We start from the raw sequence: 24239 nt of genomic DNA on the forward strand, positions 1-24239 counted from the left end.
TTATACTCCCTCTTCCTATAATGATGCCACCCCCTGATGAAGACATTGTCAAAATGCGTGTTCTGGTCAGCGCATCGCAAGGGAGCTCCTGCTGTGAACCAAGTATGTGCTAAACTAATTTTTTCCCATCCATCCTGAGTGTATGCTGACTATTTGACCATGCAATATATGGGAATATCTTTACCTTTTACTCCAATCTTGTATACTTGACCATTATTTAGTCACCATACACACTGTATCTTATGATTGCATCATTAATATTATATATGTATTTTTATACATATTTCCTTATATATATTTCTGATGATGGTTACGTTCAATATACTATATTTGTGATTTTCTACTAAGCACAGAGTCTCCTTTACATTTTCATATACACTATTTTTATTTATGATGTTTTCTGTTTTTTGTATGTCCACTACACCTTTCTACTTGATCAATACAGTTAATCTTTTATGACATTTATTTATGACTCGCTATATTGACTTAATTATTGTTTTTTTGTGTCCCTTCTATCCATTGCAAAAAATAGTATACAATTTATTAATTTTACTCACTTATATAGTGCCAGTAATTCCAAAGCGCTTTACAGATATTATCATCACTGTCCCCATTGGGGCTCACAATCTAAACTCTCTATTGGTCTGTCTTTGAAGTGTGGGAGGAAATCAACGCACCCACGGGGAGAATATACAAACTGCTTGCAGATGTTGTCTTTTTAAGATATTTTACAATGCTATTAAGATATTTTATTTTTTAATTTATTAATAGTAATTTTATTTGTTATAAAATCGCTTTGTAGAAACATGTACATTTTAAAACACTTGTGTATCATTTTTCCAGCCCACCCTCAATAAACAGGAAAAGGTGGAGAAAGAAAGCAGAAAAGGGAATGGGTTAAAAAAAAACTAGGGAGGGGAGAGGGCAGGAAGATTTGATGACTTTAATAGACTTATTATATACCAGTCAGGCGCATCCTTTTAGCATAAAAACATAAATAATGTGTACGTTAACAAATGTCTATATATGATGTGAACATTGTCTTACTGGTCAGGTCCCATAGAAACATCAAACATGAGGGGTATACCTGCCATAGAAGGAGCCTGTCTGCAGACAGATGCCATTAGCCTGCAGGCAGAGGAGTCATTTGTAGATAAATACTATATTAAACATGTGCAGCAATCTAATTGGAAGAGCGGCTGCAGGGAGAAAATAAAGTTACACTCTCCCTGCAGCCGCTCCCTTCCAGTCATCAGGGCTCGGACAGTGAAGAGTCAGTGATCTCTACACACTGAGTGCTCTGTAATCACATCCACCGCTCCGACATCCATAGAGCAGGATGTCAATGAGAAAGAAGGGAGAGATTACAGCTCGCTCACAGTGTAGTGATCGCTGACTGCTCACTGCCCGGTGCTGCCCCAGAACAGGAAACAAGCGGCTGCAGGGAGAATACAACTTCATTTTTCCCCACTTCCAATTAGATGACCCACATTGTATAAAACAGCTTTTATCTGCAGATTTATATTTTTGCAGAGAGGTTTCTTTTAAGACTCTAAAGTTATAAATCTGTTATACAGCTCGTCCCAATCATATAATGTGAGCAGTTCTGTTCCCATCTCTGTGTATACACTGTGTAATGTGAATGTATTGTGCTCTGTGAACTGTATATGGGGCACAGAGAATGATACTTGCCACATGATGACCAGTAACGGATGATGTAATCCAGTCAATCCAGCAAAAATGATAAAAGGGGAAATGGGGGAGGGTACAAATGTGAAGGAAAGGGAAAAATATGACAAAACACTGCGCTTCTAAGGCTAAGAACTCTCCAGATGCTCCTTGTAGACAAGTCGCTGCCGTCGCTCTCTCCCAACTGTCACCTGAGATACAAATGATAACATTACAGATGCCAGGAGCGACCAGTAACTGCCAATCACCTGCAGTCACATGACCTCCTCACTGCAGCCAGCACATTCCTCTTACATGGGAAACCTTCCAGTAAAGATTTAGCCGCGATTCACCAAGACCGGCCGTTCTCATGCCGGAACGTGCTGGTTTCTGGCCCTTAGTCTGACATTTATTGGTTAGACATTGTGCCTGCATGAGCTCCTGAGTCTGTTTTGGGCATTTGCAGTAACTGGGGCTAATACTGAGGTGATGGAGGTTTCCCTTTTGTCAAAGAATTATAGCAGAGTCTGGAGATTCATTAAATACAAACACTGTGGCCCGATTCATCATTTGTGATTTATTCAAGTCACTTTTCTTTTTTGTTTTGTGGCATTTACTAGTGTTTTTTTCATAAAATTCTTCAATATGGCATACGCGGTCAAGCACTGTCAGGAGGGGGGCTTATTGCAGAAGGGTCAGCAATTATAGACAGGGGCATAACTACAATAGGTGCAGGGGTTGCAATCACATCTGGACTCTAGAGCCTAGAGGGCCCAAAAAGTCCCTTTGGTTTGTATGAAAAGACCAATACTATTAAAGACTTGCAATAATTGGGGGCCCTGTTGGAGCTTTTACATTGGGGCCCATGAGCTTCAAGTTACTCCACTGATTATAGGAAGTATTGAGAAAGTGCAAGTTCAGCGAAGGTTCCTGAGTGAGTTAAAAAAAGGCCGAGCCTTGAGGATCAGTCAGATTGTTTGCAGAGGTAACAGCTCTTATCTAGTGAGAAAGCAGGCGGCAGGGAAGCTCTTAAAGGAAATCTGTGAGGTTGAAGAACACTATTGACCTGCAGATAGATGGTTGATCTGTTTTTGGATTGCTTTACTAATGAATCAGAATTTTTTCTGAAACTCTGAGTGCCGGATTTTTTCTTCTTTGAGAACATGGAGTGTTATCATATTCTGGCACCATATTTTTATAAAGAGTGACGTACATCCTACTTACATATTATAGGTTTCAGGTATATGATGATGACATTGATCACGTTACTGTACTTGGACCGCATGACCCCTCACATGGGGGGGGCACACAATCTGAACTGCCCGGGCCCTGGCCACCCTTAATCCACCCCTGGTAGCTGTGTCTTTCATATAGAAATGTACTGAGTTTTGGCTAAACTTACAGTTAGTTTCTTGCAGTGTGTTGCCAGCACTGTGACCTTGGAGATTGGACGCACCATTCGCTAGTGATGAGCAGCTTTTTTCTTATGCACAATAAAATTGCATTAATTTTATTTATTTATTATACCTTGCTGATATATTCATATTCCACAGCACTTTACATACATTATCATCGATGTCAGTATATCTTTGGAGTGTGGGAGGAAACCGGAGAACCCGGAGGAAACCCACGCAAACACAGGGAGAACATACAAACTCCTTGCAGATGCTGTCCTTGGTGGGATTTGCACGGCCAGTATAGCTCTGGATCGGCGTACACGACAGAGTGTTCAAGTTCCTGCCAATATCCAGCAATTTTGCACAGTCATTGATGAGAGGACCAACATTTCACAACCAACAACCTGATCAACTCTAAGCGAAGGAGATGTGTTTGCACCGCGTGAGGCAAATGGTGGTCACACCAGATACTGATTGGTTTTCTGAGATAATGACTTTTGTGTTTCCATTGGCTGTAAGCCATAATCATCAACATTAACAGAAATCAACACTTGAAATAGATCATTCTGTAATGACTCTATATAATGAGTTTCACTTTTTGTATTGAAGAACTGAAATGAATTAACTTTTTGATGATATTCTAATTTTGTGAAATGCACCTGTATATAAGAAGGAAGGATCCTGCTATAATTGAACTTTTGATATATTTTTTCTCATTTTACATACAGTTTAAATAATTTAATATTTTGATAAACTAGACTTTTTTTGGACACGACAATACTAAGTAAATGTTTTTTTTATTTCAACTTTGTATTTTCTTAATTTTTAAATAGGGAAAAGAGGCATCTAAATGGTTGACGACAACGATCGGAGCTAGCTCCAGCCAAAGCTGTCAGAGAAAGATGCCGGCTCTGTATCGCATACTGGGCATCTGCCACTTATGAAGGGCTCTCAGCTCCTCACCATTGCAGCCTATGGCTATGTGCCCACGATGCAGATTTGGTGCGTTTTTTGTGTGTTTTTTTTTTCCGTGTGGAAATGTAGCTGAAGCACATTGCACATCTCAGGATTTTTTCTGCTCGGATTTTAGGTGTGGAAAAAAACGCAGCATGTCCATTCTTTATGCGTTTCAGCATGCGGATTTGCCTATACAATGCATTTGAAAAACGCATGGCAAATCCGCAAGTAAAAATGCTTCAAAAGCGCGTGTAAAATCAGCATGCGTTTTTACTGCCAAGGACATGCAGAAATGCTGCGGAAAATTTCAGCTTCATTTCTGCACCGTGGGCACATAGCCTATCACTGGGCTCTGAGGTTTAGTTGGTGCAGAAAGGGGCAGCAGCAGAAACCCACAATAACAAACATCAAGAGCAGCGGCAGAGAGTCACCACTGGACCTGTGGAGGGTGAGTAGAGCGCATTTTGCTTGTTTTTTAAATAAACTGCAGCTGGGGAATAGAGGTCTTCCAAATCTGGAATACCCATTTAACCTCTGGAAGCCTCGGGGGTAAACAAATAATTCTCAGAAAATCCTTTTCACCAAAAGTCCTGGCAGCACCCCAGGCAAAAACTATAGTACCCCATTATAATAGTCCGCCCGGCACCACTGGGCTCTGTCCTGCGTCGTATCTCTCAGGCTTTGGCTATAAACAGAAATGACAAAACTATGTCTTTTTTGGAAGCGGAAAATCCAATGAGATTTTCCGGAGGAATTTGCGTTGCTTTTTCTGTTTGTTTTGGGGTTCTTTTCTTGAAGCGTTATTGAAGTATTTTCTCCTTATGGTCTTTTGCAGCCTGTGACAGTGTCGAGTTTGGAGAAGATTCCATGAGAATCCGCCTCACAGAAGTGACGTTAATTATTATTATTTTTTATTTTGTGCAGTGAGGTTTTTAATGTTTAGTCAGAAAAACTCTCAAAATAATTCACAATATGAACAGCCGTGTGGATATTCCACAGCAATGAATATGAGGAGTAGTCAGAGTATCTGAAGCAGTTTTTTACGTGGATTTTGGAGTGGATCTGACACAATATCCATGTAGAAAACTGTGTGTGAACTTCGCTCAAGGTAGATAATAAAGAGGTTGTCTCCACGTTGATCTTCAGCACCCCGATCCCCATCCTCCCGACTTCTGGTTGCCGGGTGGCTGATGCTGTCCTGCTTGATTGACAGGTCAGACATGTGGCAATGTAGCATTGCTGAACCCAAATGGTGCGCCCTCCGATGCTGACACATGAGGCATCTTTACCGCTGCAGCCCCGGAGAGTGCAGGGTACTAAATCCGGGCAGCCTCAAATCAGTGTGTACAAGCTCTATAGAAAACAGCTTGTAAGCGCTGCACTCCTAGCACAGCAGTGGCCGGTAACCTAGGCAACGAGCAGTAAACAAAACTAAAATTCCTCCTCTCCTTGAGAATGAAAAGGATTTTTTAAAAACAAGTAAATCACAAAGCTGCTGCTTTTTATAAACAATTCTTCCCATTGATGAGGTCACTTTTATTGGGCGGCTACTACTAGAGAACAAATGGCGTTTCCACCTGTCATTGACTCCCTTTACATGTGGTAATTAAGCACCAGCAATAACCCCGCGGGTACAGCACATTACGGCCATATACGGAGATGACACGGCCTCTCTGCTCGCTGCCTTGTTACGGTGCACCCCTCCGCTATGCGCTTGGTATGGTCCCGGGTATAAATGCGCACTGCCCCGCCCCCTGGACGCTGTAGTGGCAGCTGTCGGCTGTGAGGTGCAGCAGTCATGGCTTCTTGGAGGTTTCTCAGCTCGTCCGTCGCGCTGTGCCCCGGAGTGCAGGGACCGTGTGCCGCAGCCGACCATGCGTCAGAGCCATGAGCGCTGGAGGTGGGTATGACAGCCATGGTGGACAGTGGCCTCCTGTGTGTGGTGTGAGGACTGCTGTGTATTACTAGGTGTGAGGCTGGAGTGTGCGGTGTCCCCTGTGAAGGGCATAGGACGGGACAGTGTACGTGACTTTGCAGCAGTGTAGTAATGTGCGCCGCCCATCAGCACGTACTCACTGCTCCAGTGACAGCAGGTGACACCCAGGACTGTGACCTTGTGCACGGGGTCTGCCAAGCCCCTGCACAGGTTACACTTCCACTACTGTACCCTCTGTACAGACTGAATTGTCACACAGCTCTGCTGGCTATTGTCCTCTGTTATCAGCCACTTTCAGGTCACTTTGTTTTTTCTTTGTAGTATTCTTGCTATGATCTGTCCTTTTTGTGTCTTTTCTGTTTAGGTATCCCCACTGATGAGGAGTAGGCGACGGGCCTGGAGAGGAAAGTCCTGAACGCTTTGAAGAAGGGAGAGGTATATGACCTAATGAAGATAATTAAGACTGAAATGTACAACTGGGGACGCTAGAGTGCTACTCCCCTCCATTAGAGTGCTACTCCCCTCCATTAGAGTGCTACTCCCCTCCATTAGAGTGCTACTCCCCTCCATTAGAGTGCTACTCCCCTCCATTAGAGTGCTACTCCCCTCCATTAGAGTGCTACTCCCCTCCATTAGAGTGCTACTCCCCTCCATTAGAGTGCGTCTAGGACCAGGCTGAGCCATGTTCACACACTTATATCTTACTCCTTGTGTTTACTGTTTGTTTTTGTTTTTTTTACAATTTTCTTGTATTGTGCCAAGTAGTGGACAAACCCTCCTTACTATATCCCTCAGTGTAAAATGGAAACAAACTCCCCTCCTGTGCGGGTGCCATTCTAGCAATGTGAGTGCTGGGTCTCCCTGGTCTCCCATGATATTTGTATACCGTGTGAGTGCTGCAGCCAGTCTGCTGCTAATGGGCCACTGTTCTCACACTTTCCTCTGATGTCCAAAGTTCATCTCCAGGAAGTGTGAGCGAAGCAGCCTGTTAGCGGCTGCTGATTATTCCATATGGGACCGGGAGACCTATTGCTGACACTGTTGGAACGACGCTGGTGTGAAACTGGAGTTTGTTTTATACCGGGTAATACAGCCTTTAAGAAAGGGGTTGTCAAGTCTTTGACAAACCTTTTAATATCCTTGTGTGTTTAGAGGAACAAACATTGGCTTTGCCCACTTCTCAAAGTTGTCTAAGCTGGCTGGGACACACATGTGTCAAGAAACTATTTGCTTTCAGCAACAAAAAGTTGTGCAAAAATGTAGCGAGATTCCAGGTTTTACAGTAGAAACCTGGTGACACTTGATGAGTCTGGGACAAAGTGAAACTGGCTGAAGAGGGGTCCCCGTCTTCAGATGCATCTGTAGGTCTTGTGCTTGTGATGTAAAGTTTGGGTCCTGGTGACATCCCCTATACTTTATTGGTGTAGCTGCTAGTCACACCCCGGTGTATATGGGGCATTATTAGTGACCTGCTAGACAGTCTAGCCACAGGGAACACACATCTGGTCACTTCTGTGTTCTGTAGTCATGCTTCCCAGGTCCTATTTCTTCGCGCTTTTTTATTTAATCCCTTATATAGCGCCTTTAATTCCGAAGCACTTTACCGACATTATCACTGACCCCATTGGGGCTCATAATCTAAATTCTCTATCAGTATGTCTTTGAAGTTTGGGAGTAAATTAGAGGAAACCCACGCAAACACAGGGAGAACATACAAACTCCTTGCAGATGTTGTCCTTGGTGGGATTTGAAGCCAGGACCCTATTACAGAGTGGGGAACTAGGAGAAACTGGATACTTTTTCCAGCGTATAAAACAGGATGGGATATGTAGTCTAGGAATGATGGCCGTATCCACAAATAGGCATGAGAAGAATTTTTTTATTATTATTATTTATTTATTTTACTATGACCTAAAAACTAACAGGCAGGTAGTTGCTAACTGTCTGTCTCTGCCAGCACAGAGCGGTCAGACTGCTCCTGCTGGCGATTCAGCGGCTTCCACGGACGTCTTGTCAACAGAGCAGCTTCTTCTCTTCTGCTCTGTTGACAGCCAGCTTCCTTTTCCCAAAGTAAAAATAAAATGGCCCTGGACAACCCATTTAATGATACTTTGGCAGCATCGTTTAATAACTTTGTTCTACCTTGTTTCTCACTGTGAAGGACTCCAAACATCTGTCATGTGGCAACAACTCAAGGGGTAATGCCACCAGATTACTTTTTTTACGTTCTTTCTCATGCACCCTCTCCACAGGTCCTCAGTGCATATGGATGTCATAAAGCAGAATGGGGTGCTAACCATGTACCCATCACTTTAGACATCATAGTGGGGAGGAAGGGTTTCTCCTGCTGTTGACATACTTGGCCTCCATTACATTGATCACTGCTGGCAGGAGTATTATAATAAGTTTGTCCTACGACAGCTTCTTTCCAGACCTTCTTATAAGATGGTGTTCTTGCTTCAACACACGGTAAATAGTGCAGGTCTGAGATTAGGCAATGTACTGTATAGCTGTGCATGGGATATATTGTGCTGATTTCAGTGGATCAACCATGTAAGTACAGCAGTGCCTATCATGAGTTTCAGGCCTTGTTCCAGTTATTCCTTTGTTTCCAGGAGAAGTAAAGCAAATGACCGACCTCTTATACAAATGTGGATTAAGGTCAAAGTCCATAATGAGTCCTTTGCAGGAATCTCTCAGTGTATCTGGATTCATGACAAGACATTGCTAAATTATTTTGTTCAGTGTCTTTAAATAAACATTTGTGTTCTTTACATTTACAGGTGCATCTCACAAAATTAGAATATCATCAAAAATTTAATTTATTTCAGTTCTTCAATACAAAAGCTGAAACTGATATTATAGTCATTACAAACATAGTGATCTATTTCAAGTGTTTATTTCTTTTAATGTTGATGATTATGGCTTACAGCCAATGAAAACACAAAACTCATTATCTCAGTAAAGTAGAATAATTAATAAAAAACACCTGCAAAAGCTTCCTAAGCGTTTAAAAGGGTCCCTTAGTCTGTTTCAGTAGGCTCCACAATCATGGGGAAGACAGCTGACTTGACAGATGTCCAGAAGGCAGTCACTGACACAATCCACAAGGAGGATAAGCCACGAAAGGTCATTGCTAAAGAAGCTGGCTGTTCAGAGTGCTGAATCCAAGCATATTAATGGAAAGTTGAGTGGAACAAAAAAGTGTGTAGAAAAAGGTGCACAAGCAATCGGGATAACCGCAGCCTTGAAAGGCTTATTAACAAAAGGCCGTTCAAAAATTTTGGGGAGACTCACAAGGAGTGGACGGCTGCTGGAGTCATTGCTTTAAGAGCCACCACACACAGACGTATCCAGGACATGGGCTACAAGTGTCGCATTCCTTGTGTCAAGCCACTCATGACCAATAGACAACGCCAGAAGCGTCTTACCTGAGCCAAGGAGAAAAAGACCTGGATTGTAGCTCAGTGGTCCAAGGTGGTGTTTTCAGATGAAAGTAAATTTTGCATTTCATTTGGAAATCAAGGTCCCAGAGTCTGAAGGAAGAGTGGAGAGGCCACAATCCAAGCTACTTGAGGTCTAGTGTGGAGTTTCCACAATCAGTGATGGTTTGGGGAGCAATGTCATCTGTTCGTGTAGGGCCACTGTGTTTTATCAAGACCAAGGTCAGCGCAGCCGTCTACCAGGAAACTTTATTGCACTTCATGCTTCCCTCTGCTGATAAGATTTTTGGAGATGGAAATTTCATTCTCCTGCAGGACTTGGTACTTCTGGCAGTGTGGACAGGTGCCAATACCTGGTTTACAAACAGTATCACTATGCTTGATTGGCCAGCAAACTCGCCTGACCTTAACCCCATAGATTCTCTATGGGGTATTGTCAAGAGGAAACATTTTTCAAGCTGTTATAAAGTATTCTAATTTACTGAGATAATGAGTTTTGTGATTTCTTTGGCTGTAAGCCATAATCATCAACATTAACAGAAATCAACACTTGAAATAGATCACTGTTTGTAATGACTCTATATAATGAGTTTCACTTTTTGTATTGAAGAACTGAAATAAATACATTTTTTGATATTCTAATTCAGTGAGATGCACCAGTAAGTGGTATAACACTTACAACTCATTTTGTCTTTTTAAGGATCCTTTTAATGTCCTCAAGCCAAAATCCTATGCAGGAACCAAAGAGAATCCACACATTGTGCCATCAGTCAATAAGCAGAGACTTGTGGGCTGCATATGTAAGTTTCTTTGCTACACGTTTCATTTCAGTGTAAAACTTATAGAAAGGGTGATTAACCCCTGAAAGCTGTACAGATTTGTCATGAGCACATGTCACTTTGGGCTGTGTGCCAGATATGTACACCATGCCAATTAACCCATCAGATACCACAGTCAATCACAACAGCAGCATCTAAGTGGTTAAAAGGGAGAATACTCACTCTTTAACACTATCTGCTCATCGCGATTGTAATCGTGGGTGCCAATAGTTTGCATTGCACCCTGAGGTCATCAGATGACCTCGGGGTACAGTGGCCTGTTGGACCCTCTTTATGGCAGTGTCTAACAGACTGAGTCAGTGAAAATCTAACAGGTCTCATGCACTGTATTGTGAGTACTGCGTGAGTACTGCAGTGTATGGGACCAGGAATTGGTGAGAAATGTTCATGTTCCACAGTGGTACTAGGTTAAAGTAAAAGGATTAAATAAAATGCATGTATTAAATAAAGTATAATTACTCTTAACTTTCCCACAAAGAAAAATCCCCCACCTAGCTCTTGTGGTAAATAAGTTTCAGCTTCTAGAATATGGCGATGCAAAAACAAATTAATGTTTGTAAAATATTGTTTTTAGTGTGCAGAAGTAGCAAAGCATAAAGAGCTAAAACTGGTATCCTTATAATCATACTGAACCAAACAATAAATCATTCTTACTACTAATAGCTTTTACCACACAGTGAACCACATAAAAATATATAAAACCAATAACTGAATTGCTGTTCTTTGTTTTTTTGTTCATCCTGCATCTGTGTAAAAAGTGATCAAAAGAATGTTCTGTATCCCAAAATGGTACTTAAAAAAGGATCAAACCCCTCCTGCAAAAATAAGCTCTCGTACAGCTCTTGGCCAGATAAGTTGTTGCTCTCAGAATGTAGACCAAAATTTTTTTTTTTATAAATCTGACATCGCTGTAAATGTATTGAACAGAATAATAAAGCAGTCTTATCACTTATACCACACGAAAATTGCGTAAAATTTAAAAACTATTTTACTGCTGTTTTTGTTCATTCTGATTCCCAATAATCTGAATAAGGCTCGGTTCACATTTATCCTGTGCTCTCCACTGAGCACTTGCGTCTGGGTTTCAGTGTAAATTCCCCAAAAAATGTGATTCAGATAGAACCCCCAACTGAACCACTTGCTATAATGAGGCAGGTGGTCACTTTGGACTCCATCTGGTCTGTGTTCCACCAAAGTCCCATCAGTTTAGGTGTCTTTTTAGCGCACAAGTGTGGGTGACCACTGTTCTGTGCATGTCTCAAGATGGATACCACCGGAACAGATGCCAAACTGAGTCCAAAGTGTCTCCACCTGCCTCATTATGGAGAGCGGTTGCATTGGGGGGTTTCATCTAAATCACATTTTTGTAGGATTTACACGGAAACTCCAGCGTAAGTGCTTAGTGTAGAACACAATAATATGATCCCAGCCTTCTATTGAAAACAAGGGATGTCCCCCAAAATATTACCAATAAAACACTAACTTAGACCTGAGTGGAGTTTTGTGCAGGATATCTGTCACTGGAAACATAGGGGGTCCCACATTACTGGTAGAACAAAGACTCTTGAAAAGCGACGGATCCCAACCCATCAAATAAAATCCAGTGAAATCTGTGCTTCCAAATTCCCCTCCTTCTGAGCCCCCCTATGCCTAAACCACAGTAAGCGGCCACATGTTTGGCATTATTGTAGCTGGGAGAGTGCACTTAACAATTTACGGGGTGTATGTCTCCATAAGCTCAAGCTGGGCACAATATATGGGGCTACTACACTGTATGGGGGCACAATGTATGGGCATTTAAGTGGCAGATTTGCAATTCTCAAGGGGAAAAAAGCCTGGCGTGTATGTTGCAAAGCAAACTCCTGTGGGCCAAAATAGTTACTGCAGCTGTAGATGAATTCATTGAAAGGTACAATTTCTAAAATGGGGTCATTTTGTGCGTTTTTCTATTGACACCTTCGGGGTTCCGCAAATGTCACCTGCAAAACTTGTGCACCAAATAGCGCTCCTTCCTTCTCAGCCCTGACGTGTGGCCTAACAGTAACTTCTGATGACATATGGGGCATTGCTGCATTTGGGAGAAATTGCTCAATAAATTATGGGGTCCAGTTTCACCTAATAACCCTTGTGTAAATGACAAACTTTCAGCTAATAAAAAATGTACAGTTCTACCACTAAAATGTTAGTTCCATGTCCCCATATCGCAAAATTCTGTGAGGCACCTGTGGGTTCAAAATACTCACTACACCCCTAGATGAATTCCTTAGGCAGTGGAGTTTCCAATATGGGGTCACTGGGGGGGTGTTCTGGCATTTCAGGGGCTTGGCTAATGGAGTCCACAATCTATTAAAACAAAGTCTGCGTTTTAAAAGCCAAGTAGCGCTCCTTCCCATCCGATCCCTCCGTGTGCTCAAATAGCAGTTTACACCCCCATATGGGGTACTACCACGTTTAGATATACTGGTCATACACACATCTAGAATAATGTACAAGACCATAAACTCACAGAAATCCGCTCAAAGGGATTGAATCTAGAAAACTGGTATAAAATACAAAAAAATATACTGTATAATTCCAATGGCCCTGCAATCACTCTTTACCTATTTATAGAAGTCCATATATTCCAGCCGCCTAAGCAATGCCTGTTCAGGTTCAGATAGTTGTGTATATTGTTGTTGAAAGTTCTAAGAGAAAATGCCATTATTTTTTAAAATGGTGGATATTGCAGCAGCATGATGAAGTCTGGCACCAATGTGAATTTTAAAGGACTCAGTTTGTAGTTGTACAATAAATTCAAGCACTGAAACATAACCTTTTATCATTTTCTTTCTTCCAGGTGAAGAAGATAATTCTCAAGTTATCTGGTTCTGGGCCCATGATGGGCAGGTAAATCGCTGCCCACAGTGTGGCTCTCACTACAAGGTTGTCCTTTATGAGCTTCCACACTGAAGAGGACTTGTATTACTATTGACAGCCATATGTTAAAAAGTTAAAAAATCTTTTATTAAATACTTGATATATTGTAATGTGTTTTATTTTCATTAGCATTGGTCGTGCATACAGAACAATACTTAAAAAAGCTAACGTTCTCCCATCCTTTGAATTGGAGTTGACAAAGGTCTGTAAGAATTTGGCAGTTTGGATGGGCAAGATGCGTTCTGTGGTCTGGATCTCCACTCTGGCTTCCACTAGTGGCTTCTGCAGGATAAATTATAGGAGTGGTTCGAAACTAATAAGGATTTTAATCCTAAATGTCTTTCTATTGTACTAATCTAATCGCTCTTCTAATTGACTTTAAGAAGTCACTGCTGTTCCCTCTTTAGTTTAACTTTTTTTTTTACCTACTTTGTTTTGATGACATTTTTTGAGAATCCCCAGAATCTCCTGGTTATCTGGGAGCCTTGGCTTGGTCACTGCCGCAGCCCCTGTCTCCACCCTGAAACACGGAGTCATCATTGACATCAGTTTCAGGGGTAGGGTTATTCCCTGCTGTACAGAGCATGTGACGGTTGTCCATTCTGACTCTGTATGAGCTTCCTTGTCACTGTGTAGTACTTTCAATGCACACAGTGTGCTCCCTCGCTAGCCCTAATGGGAAGAGACTAGCCGACAAGAGTGCACTTGGTGTGCATTGTAAGGTGAGGGGACATGCAGAGTACAGCAGGGACTGCCCACCCCCTGAAGCGGATGTCACTGACTCTTCATTTCAGGGTGGAGATAAACTGTTAAATTGTAAATAAAAACTCCCTTTTAGATAAGCTATTAGAATCTTACTACATAAAGATCTTAATGTTGAGGTGAGTCCGAGAAAAGAATCAGCTGACGGTGGAGTCATGTTGTAGATGATAAAAGGGAGTGTTTTCCTATTGAATTTTTAAACGGCTTAACCCTGTCAGCCATGCCAAGTCGTTGCCTTATCCTTAAAGGGATCGAGCCACCATAAAGAATACAGTTAACCAACCAGAAAAGGTGGAAATAATTTAGTTATTTAGTGATTCAAAATTATGCTTCATTCAAAAGATACCAAGCTTTTTTATTTTTTGAATTCTGCTTTCTGGCGCCCCCTGGCGTTGTTCCATTCCGTTTTGGTAGTGGGTGATCAGCTGGTCGCGTTTGCACAGTGCCTGTCATAAGAGCCCCCCCCAAGTCCACACCCGCAGTGTGCACAATGTATTCTGTCACAAGTCTGACAGTCTGCTGTAAGCACAGTGTGTGATTCACCCCCTCCCCCTGCACTCACAGCTCCCCTCCCGGTGAGATGGTTCTGCTTCACAGCCTAAGCGCAGAAGGTGTGTCTCTGCTATTGTGCTTACAAGTCTGTGATGTGAGGAAGAACCATCTCACTGGGAGGGGAGCTGTGAGTGCAGGGGGAGGGGGTGAATCACAGACACTGTGCTTACAGCAGACTGTCAGACTTGTGACAGAATACATTGTGCACACTGCAGTTGGGGGGGCTCTTATGACAGGAACTGCAAACTCGACCAGCTGATCACCCACTACCAGGACATATTGGAATAAAGTCAGGGGGCGCCAGAGAGCAGAATTCAAAAAAATGAAAGCTTGGTATCTTTTGAATGGAGCATAATTTTGAATCACTATAAATTACAAAACCATTTATTTCTCCCTTTTCTGGTTGGTTAACTGTATTCTTTATGGTGGCAGAACCCCTTTACCCCCGAGGGTGGTTTGCACGATAATGACTAGGCAAATTTTTACAATTCTGACCACTGTCACTTTATGAGGTAATTACTCAAACGCTTCAACGGATCCCCCTGATTCTGAGAATGTTTATTTTTTCGTGACATATTGTACTTCATCATAGTGGTAAAATTCCTTCGATATCACTTGCGTTTATTTGTGAAAAGCTCGGAAAATTTAGCAATTTTCAAAATTAATTTTTATGCCGTTACATCAGAGAGATGTCACACAAAATAGTTAATAAATAACATTGCCCACATGTCTACTTTACATCAGCACAATTTTGGAACCAACATTTTTTTTATTTTTTATTAGGGAGCTATAAGGGTTAAAAGTTGACCAGCGATTTCTAATTTTTAAAACAAAATTTGCAAAACCATTTTTTTTTTTAAGGGACCACATCACATTTGAAGCGACTATAAGGGGCTTTTATGACAGAAAATACCCAAAAGTGACATAATTCTAAAAACTGCACCCCTCAAGATTCTCAAAACCACATTCAAGAAGTTTATTAACTCTTCAGGTGCTTCACAGGAATTTTTGGAATGGGGAAGAAAAAAATGAATATTTACCAGTACGTCCATCATAACAGCACGACATGAGTTAAGTCCTCTGTTCCTCTAGGGACAGGAAACGCATGAGAGGTTAAAAGCCCCCCCCCCCCCCCCCCCATCACACCCTCAGTGTTTTTTCTGTCCCTAGCAGGAGAGGACACTATGGAGAGGTTCTCCGAAGATGGAAGTTACGTGAGAGCCAGGGGGATTGGGGGGGTCTGAGAACTCTCCCCTTCCTTCGGTCCAGAGGCTCCATGCTGATACCCCTTTGCGGGGTCCCTCAGCCAGAAGACCGCCGCTTGCCGCTGTATCCCCCGGACAAGCTGAGCGTTGCGCTATCCCACCGGCTGAAAGGCCGGCGTGCGCTCCACGGAGGAGCGCGGTGTATGGCTTCCGGCGGGAGGCGGAGTCATCAGGGCAAACATCCGCTTTGGAGCCGGCGTGCGTTCCAGGGTGGAGCGCACGCCGAGCGCGGTGCGAGACTTCTGGCCAGGAGGCGGAGTCAGAAGAGCGGACATCCGCTTTGGCCGGCGTGCGTTCCAGGGTGGAGCGCACGCCAGTTCTCCTTCCGGCATTGAGAAGAGGGGCTTCGGCACCCAGAACGCACAGGTGCCCGGAGGCAGTGGTGAGCCTCCAGGGCATTAAGAATAGCGATTATCATTGGGGGCGTGGCTACCACCTGGATCAGGTAAGACCCTATAAAAGGGTACACCTCAGCCACACACACACTGACACCATGGAAGCTAATCCTTCACGGTCAGAAGCCCCTTCAGAGTCCCTGGGCAGTGTGAGTACAGCCTTAGGCCCTTCTCTGGATAAATCAGAGTATTCTAGGACAGATTTTTATAGTAAATCTCCGGTGTCCTTTTATATTTTTTATGGATTAGGAGAGGGGAACCCAGAGGTCTGGATCTTCTTCCAAAAAATCAAGACGATGTGTAGACTGTAACACGAAGCTTCAGGACTCGTATAAAAAGTGGCTGTGTAAAAAATGTATAGCCGAGGTCCTAAAGGAAGAAAAAACTTCCTTTTTGACGGATATAAGATCTATGATACGTGAGGAGGTCCAGAGTACAGTCTCGAGCCTCATGCCTTCCCGTACACAGCCGTCACACCAAATAGTTCAACCCTCTCCTCGCCAGAAAAGACCTTGGTGGGAGGTGGAAGATGTGTCTGAGGAAGGAGAATATTCGGATTCCGCATCAGAGCAGTCTAGAAGAGGATGAGGATCGCTTCTCTCAGTTACCCTCACGAGCGAAAGAAATATGTCTTCTCTACGGAACATATGGATGAACTATTAAAGTCCGTCAGGCGTACTATGAACTTGGAGGACACTCAGGTCTCCCATTCCAAACAGGATGAAATGTTCGCAGGTCTGAGAACTCAGAGAAATAGAGTATTCCCTGTAAATGAGCATTTAAAATCAATGATTATGGAGGAATGGGAAGAAGTGGAGAAAAGACTCATTGTGCCAAGAGACTTTAAATCCCGTCTTCCTTTCAATCCGGAGGATATCAAACTTTGGGAGGAAATCCCTAAAGTAGATGTCCCAATAGCGAAAGTGGCTAAGAAAACATCCATCCCCTTTGAGGATTCGTCTTGCCTCAAGGACGCAATGGATAGGAAGGCAGAGAGCATGCTCAAGAGGAGTTGGGAGGCCTCAGCAGCCATAATTAAGTCAAATATCGCTGCCACTTCAGTGGCAAGATCCATGTGCCTTTTGGTTGGACGAGCTGTCAGATCAAATTAGGTCGGACTCCCCTGTAGAGATGCTATCAGACTCTCTTCCCATGTTAAAGCTGGCAACGCAATTCATGGCTGATGCCTCGGCCGAATCGGTCAGATTCGCAGCTAGATGTAGCGTATTATCTAATACAGCTAGATGGGCGATATGGCTAAAGATGTGGTCGGGGGATAGCCACTCAAAGACTAAACTGTGCTCAATTCCCTTTTCGGGTGCTTGGGTCTTTGGTCCAGTGTTGGACGAGATCCTAGAAAGAGCATCAGACAAGAAAAAAGCATTTCCCGAGGATAGGGTTAAAAGATACCGGCCCTTTCGTGGACCCCGTCGATCCCCTAAACGTGATTACAGGGGTAAGGGTAAGACGGGGAGATGGTCTTACAGGAAGGGAGGAAAGGACAGAGCAGATCAGGTTGCCTCTGGAGCCCCAGCTAGACCATGACGTCATTGGAGTAGAGGGCAGGCTTCTTTTCTTTTAGGACAAGTGGGTGTCCATTACAAAAAATCAATGGATCCTACGTTCCTTAGGGGAAGGTTTCAAAATAGACTTCTCCCATGCCCTCCCTCGTCGTTTCCAAATCACTCGTCCTCGCTCCCCCGTAGATCTCAAAAGTCTATGGCAGGATATATTAGTCCTTCAATCCCTACACGTGGTGAAACAGGTCCCCCCCTTCAGAGCAGGGTTTAGGCCATTATTCCTCCCTCTTCTCGGTATTAAAACCCTCGGGCAAACGCCGTACGGTTATAAACCTCAAGCCCTTAATCCAGTGGGTGGAATACAAAAGGTTCAAAATGGAAACTATAAAAACCAGCATTCCATTGATAGAGAAGGGATCGGTAATGTGCACCCTAGACCTCAAGGATGCATATTATCATGTTCCAATTCACTCAAATCACCAGCAATACCTAAGGTTCGCTCTAGAGCAGGAGGACACAGTACACCACTTTAAATTCACTTGCCTAACCTTCGGTCTGTCCTCGGCCCCCCGAATATTCACAAAGGTTATGACAGAAGTAGCGGCCTTCTTAAGAACACAAGGGGTTATAATCATCCCTTACCTGGACGATATATTGTTGGTGGCTGAGTCAGTCTCTTCTTCTCGGTCAACAAGAGCATACGATCAAAACCCTGGAATATTTGGGGTGGAACATCAATTGGGAAAAATCAAGCCTCCATCCAAGTACTACAAAAGTATTTCTAGGGGTACTCTTAGATTCCAGTCTTCAAAAGTCCTCCTTGCCCCAGGAGAAAAGAAAAAATAAAACTGGAAATTTACAACTTCGAGAAACTGAAGACCACCTCAATCAGATACGCCATGCGGATGTTGGGACTGATGACCTCAATCATTCAGAGAGTGAAATGGGCACAGGCCCGTTCACGGCCGTTACAGAAGTCGATCCTGTCAGTTTGGAACAGACGACCATCGGGGTTGGACAAGAAAATGAGACTGTCAAGAGAGCTAAAAAACTCCCTTTCCTGGTGGACAGACCCTTCAAACTTAGAAAATGCAGTAGACTGGATCCTTCTTCCTTCAATCCAGATCCATACGGAGCAAGCATAGGAAACGGATATCTACAAGGGATGTGGCCCAAAGAGATACAACACAGGTCGTCAAATTTCAGGGAGCTAAAGGCGGTCTGGGAGACTCTTCAAAGATGTCAGCATTTGCTCAGAGGAAATCATGTAAAAAATTTCTCAGACAACAGCACCACCATCGCTTTTCTTCGTCGACAAGGAGGTCCAAGAGGGAAAAGGTTACAATCCTTGGCGTCAAGAATTTTCTACTGGGCGGAGAGAAATGTCCTTTCAATATCGGCTATTCATCTAAGGGGGTCCGAAAATGTGGTAGCAGACTTTCTCAGCAGAGCAAAAGTTGGTCCCTCAGATTGGGAGCTGAATCCGGAGGTGTTTCATCAAATCATTCAACGATGGGGCACCCCGTTCATAGACCTGTTCGCAACAAGAAAAAACAGGAAGCTGCAGCCCTTTTTTTCCTTGGACCCAGCCGACAGCCCAGAAGGAATAGATGCCCTTTCTCAATCATGGGGGACAAAACTGGTGTACGCCTTTCCTCCAATCCCTCTCATCTCAAGAGTACTAAGGAAAATCCAACAGGAGAGGGGAGCTCTTATTCTGATAGCGCCCTACTGGCCCAAAAAGAGCTGGTTCCCTCTGCTACACCGGATGGCGGTGGATCTCCCATTCAGACTCCCAGCCAGGAGAGATCTTCTATTGCAGGGTCCCTTGTTACATCCGAACATCCAATTCCTCCAATTGACAGCTTGGAACCTGAGAGGCGGATCCTAGCCTCTAGGGGCCTTTCCCATCGGGTAATTACAACTCTACAAGCCTGTAGGAAACCAGTAACGTCAGCCATCTATACTAGGATTTGGAAACAGTTCTGTAGCTTTGCAGGTCAGTCTGTGGGAAATTCGTCTCACCCCAATATTCCAACGATATTGGATTTCCTCCAAGAGGGGTTTGATAAGGGTCTGAGGCCAAATACGTTAAAAGTTCATATCTCGGCCCTAAGTGCTTTTTTGGACTACTTCTTAATAGACGACCCATGGATATGAAGGTTCATAAAAGCAACTTCTCATTTAAAACCCACGATAAGGAGTCTAGTACCGCCGTGGGATCTGAACCTGGTGTTGAGGGCTTTATGTAAGTCTCCCTTTGAACCCCTAGAAGAAACATCAGTAGACCTGCTTTCTATGAAATCAGCCTTTCTTGTGGCAGTTACTACAGCGAAATGGGTAGGCGAGATCCAGGCCCTCTCAGTTCTGGACCCATACCTTAAGATTGTGGAGGACAGATTGGTTCTTAAACTGGATCCCTCCTTTCACCCTAAGGTGGTGTCCAGTTCAAACCTGAATCAAGAGATAATACTGCCGTCTTTCTGCCAGTCCTCCAAAAATAAAGGAAAAATCCTTCCATACCTTGGACGTCAGGAGGGCAATTGTTCGGTATATAGAAATCACAGCCCCCTGGAGGAGAGACTCAAACCTTTTTCTGCAATTTTCGGGTGTGAATAAGGGCAAGAAAGCTTCTAAGCCGACTCTAGCAAGGTGGTTGACAAGGACTATCGCCCTCGCATATGAATCTGAGGGGAAGGATCCACCAATTTCCCTTAAAGCTCATTCTACTCGGGCAATCTCCGCTTCTTGGGCAGAGAAAGCTGGAGCGTCAGTGGGCCAAATTTGCCAGGCAGCAACCTGGTCCAATATATCCACATTTAGTAAACATTATAAATTGGATGTATTGTCCAGTCAACAATTAGCCTATGGCCGTAAAGTCCTTCAGGCAGTAGTCCCGCCCTAAATGTTCCATTTCTTTTGATTTGGTATGTCTCCTGTCGTGCCGTTATGATGGACTCCTGGAAGCGTAATTAACGGTAGGAATAATTCCTATTTTTAACTTTTTTTCACAAAAATGTTACTTTAGACCCAATTTTTTTTTATATTTTTGCAGGGGTAACAGGAAAAAATGGCCCACAAAATTTGTTATGCAATTTCCCCTGAGCACGCAGATACCCCATACGTGGGGAAAAAAACACTGGGCGCACGGCAGGCTTCAGAAGGGAAGGAGCGCCATTTGACTTTTTGAATCTAAAATTTGCTTGAATAATTAGCGGACGCCATGTTGCGTTTACAGAGCCTCTGATGTGCCTAAACAAGGGACACCATTTTGGAAATTAGACCCCCTCAGGGAACTTATCTAGATGTGTGGTGAGCACTTTGAACCCCCAGGTGCTTCACAGAAGTTTATAACCTGGAGCCGTGAAAATAAAATTTTTACATTTTTCCCACAAAAAATGTTTTCAGCCCCCAGTTTTGCATTTTCATAAGGGTAACAGGAGAAATTGCACCATGTAACTTGTTGTGAAATCTCTCCTGAGTAAGCTGATACCCCATATGTGGGGGAAAACCACTGCTTGGGCGTACGGCAGGCTTCAGAAGGGAAGAATAATTAGCGGATGTTCCCCTGATGTGCTTGAACAGTGGAAAAACCCCACAAGTGACAACATTTTAGAAACTAGGTCCCTCAGAGAACTTATCTAGATGTGTGGTGAGCACCCTGAACCCCCAGGTGCTTCATAGAAGTTTATAACATGGAGCCATAAAATTAAAAAAAATCAAACTTTTTCCACAGAAATGATCTTTTAGGTCCAACTTTTTTATTTTCACAAGGGTAAGAGGAGAAAATTGAACCTAAGAACAGTTGTGCAATTTGTCCTGAGTATGCCAATACCCCATATGTGGGGAAAATACACTGTTTGGGCGCATGTCAGGGTTCAGAAGGGAAGGAGCACTGTGACTTTATGAATGCAAAATTGGCTGGAATCAAGAACGAATGCCATGTCATATTTCGGGAGCCCCTGATGTGCCTAAATAGTGGAAAACCCCCACAATTGACTCCATTTTGGAAACTACACCCCTCAAGGATTTTATCAAGGGGTAAAGTGAACATTTTGAACCCAGAGGTACAACAGAATTTGATAACATTAGGCCATTCAATTGAATAAGTTGTCATTAGTCTTGAGCGCAAGTGCTCACTACTTGAGTTTGCATTGGGTACTCAGGTATGCACCATGTATCGCGGGTGCTCGAGTGACATGCTCGAGTCCCCGCCCTGCATGTTTTACGGTTGTTAGACACCCCCCAAAAAAAAGATACGGGTATCGCTCGTGCATGGCAGGTGATCCCAGCAACATTTTTTTTTGGGCCGTGAAGCATATGGGGCAGAGACTCGAGCATGTCACTTGAGCACCCGTGATACTCAGTGCATAACCGAGCACCCAATGCAAATTCAAGTAGCGAGCACTTGTGCTCAACACTGGTCTCCATATCGTCATCATTTTTTTTTTTTTGCCCGACCCTAACCCTAAAGTTTATTTTTTACGCCATTCCTTGTGTGGTCTAAGCGATTAGATGACTTTATTCTTCGGGTTGGTGCGATTACAGTACAGCGATACCAGATACATAACAAGTTTTTATGATTGACAGCTGTCACACACTAAAAGACGCTTTTTTTGCAGAGACTATTTTTTGCATCGCCCTATTTTGAGAGCTATAATTTTTCCATATTTTGGCCGACAGTCATGTGACGGCTTGTTTTTTGTGGGACAAGTTGACCTTTTTATTGGTACCATTTTCGGGCACGTGACATTTTTTGATCGCTTTCTATTCTGATTTTTGGAAGGCACAATAAACAAACCAGCAAATCCGGAATTGATTTTTTGTTTCTTTTATGCTGTTCAGCGTGTGGTAAAATTGATAAGGTAGCTTTGTTCTTCGGGTCAGTGTGTTTACAGCGGTACCGAATTTATATATTTTTTTTTTATGTTTTGACGCTTTTACTCAACAAACTATTTTGTAGAAAAAATATTTTTTTTTGCATCGCTTTATTCTGAGAGCTATAACTTTTTTTTTTTTTTTCGGATGATGGAGCTGTAAGGCGGCTTGTTTTTTGCGGGACAAGATGACTTTTTCAGCGGTACCATTTTTATTTACATTCGTCATTTTTATTGTGTGTTGTTCCATTTAAATTAGATAAAGCATTTGCTTGTTGTTTTTTTTTTTTTTTTTTACAGTGTTCACTAAAGGGGTTAACTAGCCAGTTTTATAGGTGAGGTCGTTCCGGACGCGGCGATACCAAATGTGTGCATTTATTTATTTATTTTTTCTTTTTCATAATTATTGATGGGTACATTATATTGTTTTTTGTTTTTTATATTTTTACAATTTATTTTTTTTACTTTTACATTTTGTCCCAATATGGGACGTTCACTTTTTGTAGCCTGATCGGCTGTACAACATAGAGAGCAGGAGCAGCTCCCTATGTTATGCAGCCTGTTGTAGCATCGGCGTCTCTGCCCCGTTCTAGGCAGAGACGCCGTCCCTCTCACCTCCCCGTTCCTGGCGCGGCGTCCTCCAGCGCTTCTCCCCCCGCTGCTTCCGGCACGCACTCCTTCCCCGGCAGTGTGCTTAGGGCGCGCGCGCTCCCCCTCTCTTAAAGGGACCGCGCGCGCCGTCCTAAGGAGTCCCCGGCCAATTGCCGGAGGACCTCCCATATAAAAGGCACCTCCTCCAAAATGGAGGTGCCCGAGCAATGTTGTAGCACTGTTCACTACTCTGCTTCAGCCCTCAGGTCCCGTTGCCAGTTACCTGCCTGATACCTGCCAGATTCCTGCCAGTCTGCTGTCTAATTCCTGCCTGATATCCTGCTACCTGCCTGCTTGCCTGAGGTCCGACGGTCTGCCTTCCAACTTCTGTCAGTCTGTCTAAGGACCAGCTTGCCCGCTCACCTGGGAGCGCACATCTTCTACCTGCCTGCTTGCCTGAGGTCCGACGGTCTGCCTTCCAACTCCTGTCAGTCTGTCTAAGGACCAGCTTGCCCGCTCACCTGGGAGCGCTCATCTGCTGCCTGTCTGCTAGCCTACCAGGAGGCTCTGCCGTCACGTGCTGTGACCACCCGCCTGTCCAGAGACTCCTGCCCGCTCACCTGGGAGCGCTCATCTGCTACCTGTCTGTTGGTCTTCCTGGAGGCTCCGCCGTCACATGCTGTGACCACCCGATTATCCAGAGACTCTCGCCTGCTCACCTGGGAGCTCACGTCTATCATCTGCCGCCACAGGTCGTACCAATCCTTTACCCAGAGACTGCCCCGGGCACTTGCCGTGACCTCCTGCCCGTTCATCCAGAGACTGCCCCGGTCACTTGCCGTGATCTCCTGCCCGTTCATTCAGAGACTGTCCCAGTCACCTGCTGTGACTGCCTGCCCGTCTACCTTGGTCGCCACCCGCTCCCTTACAAGGACCGCCCCCTTGTATAGTAGCTCAGAGGTTCCGCCTCCCAGACCCGTTACAGTTTGCTCGGGCCATGGAACCCGGTGGCACCCAAGCTCCCTCGCTCTCGGACCTGTGTCATGAACTGTCCCGTCAGAGGTCCCAACAGGAGTCCATCCTGGGTCACCTGCGGAATGTCAATTCTCGCCTGGACACTC

At 43.9% G+C, this 24239-nt stretch overlaps 1 pseudogene; it reads left to right on the forward strand.

The window, feature by feature from the left end:
- Positions 1-5531: 5531 nt before the first annotated feature.
- On the forward strand, positions 5532-13266 carry LOC141248214 (cytochrome c oxidase subunit 5B, mitochondrial-like; annotated as a pseudogene).
- The last annotated feature ends 10973 nt before the right edge of the window (positions 13267-24239 follow it).

Source organism: Phyllobates terribilis, unplaced genomic scaffold, assembly GCF_046119375.1.
Source record: "Phyllobates terribilis strain yellow unplaced genomic scaffold, ASM4611937v1 Scaffold_3596__1_contigs__length_74361, whole genome shotgun sequence".
Classification (NCBI taxonomy): domain Eukaryota; kingdom Metazoa; phylum Chordata; class Amphibia; order Anura; family Dendrobatidae; genus Phyllobates; species Phyllobates terribilis.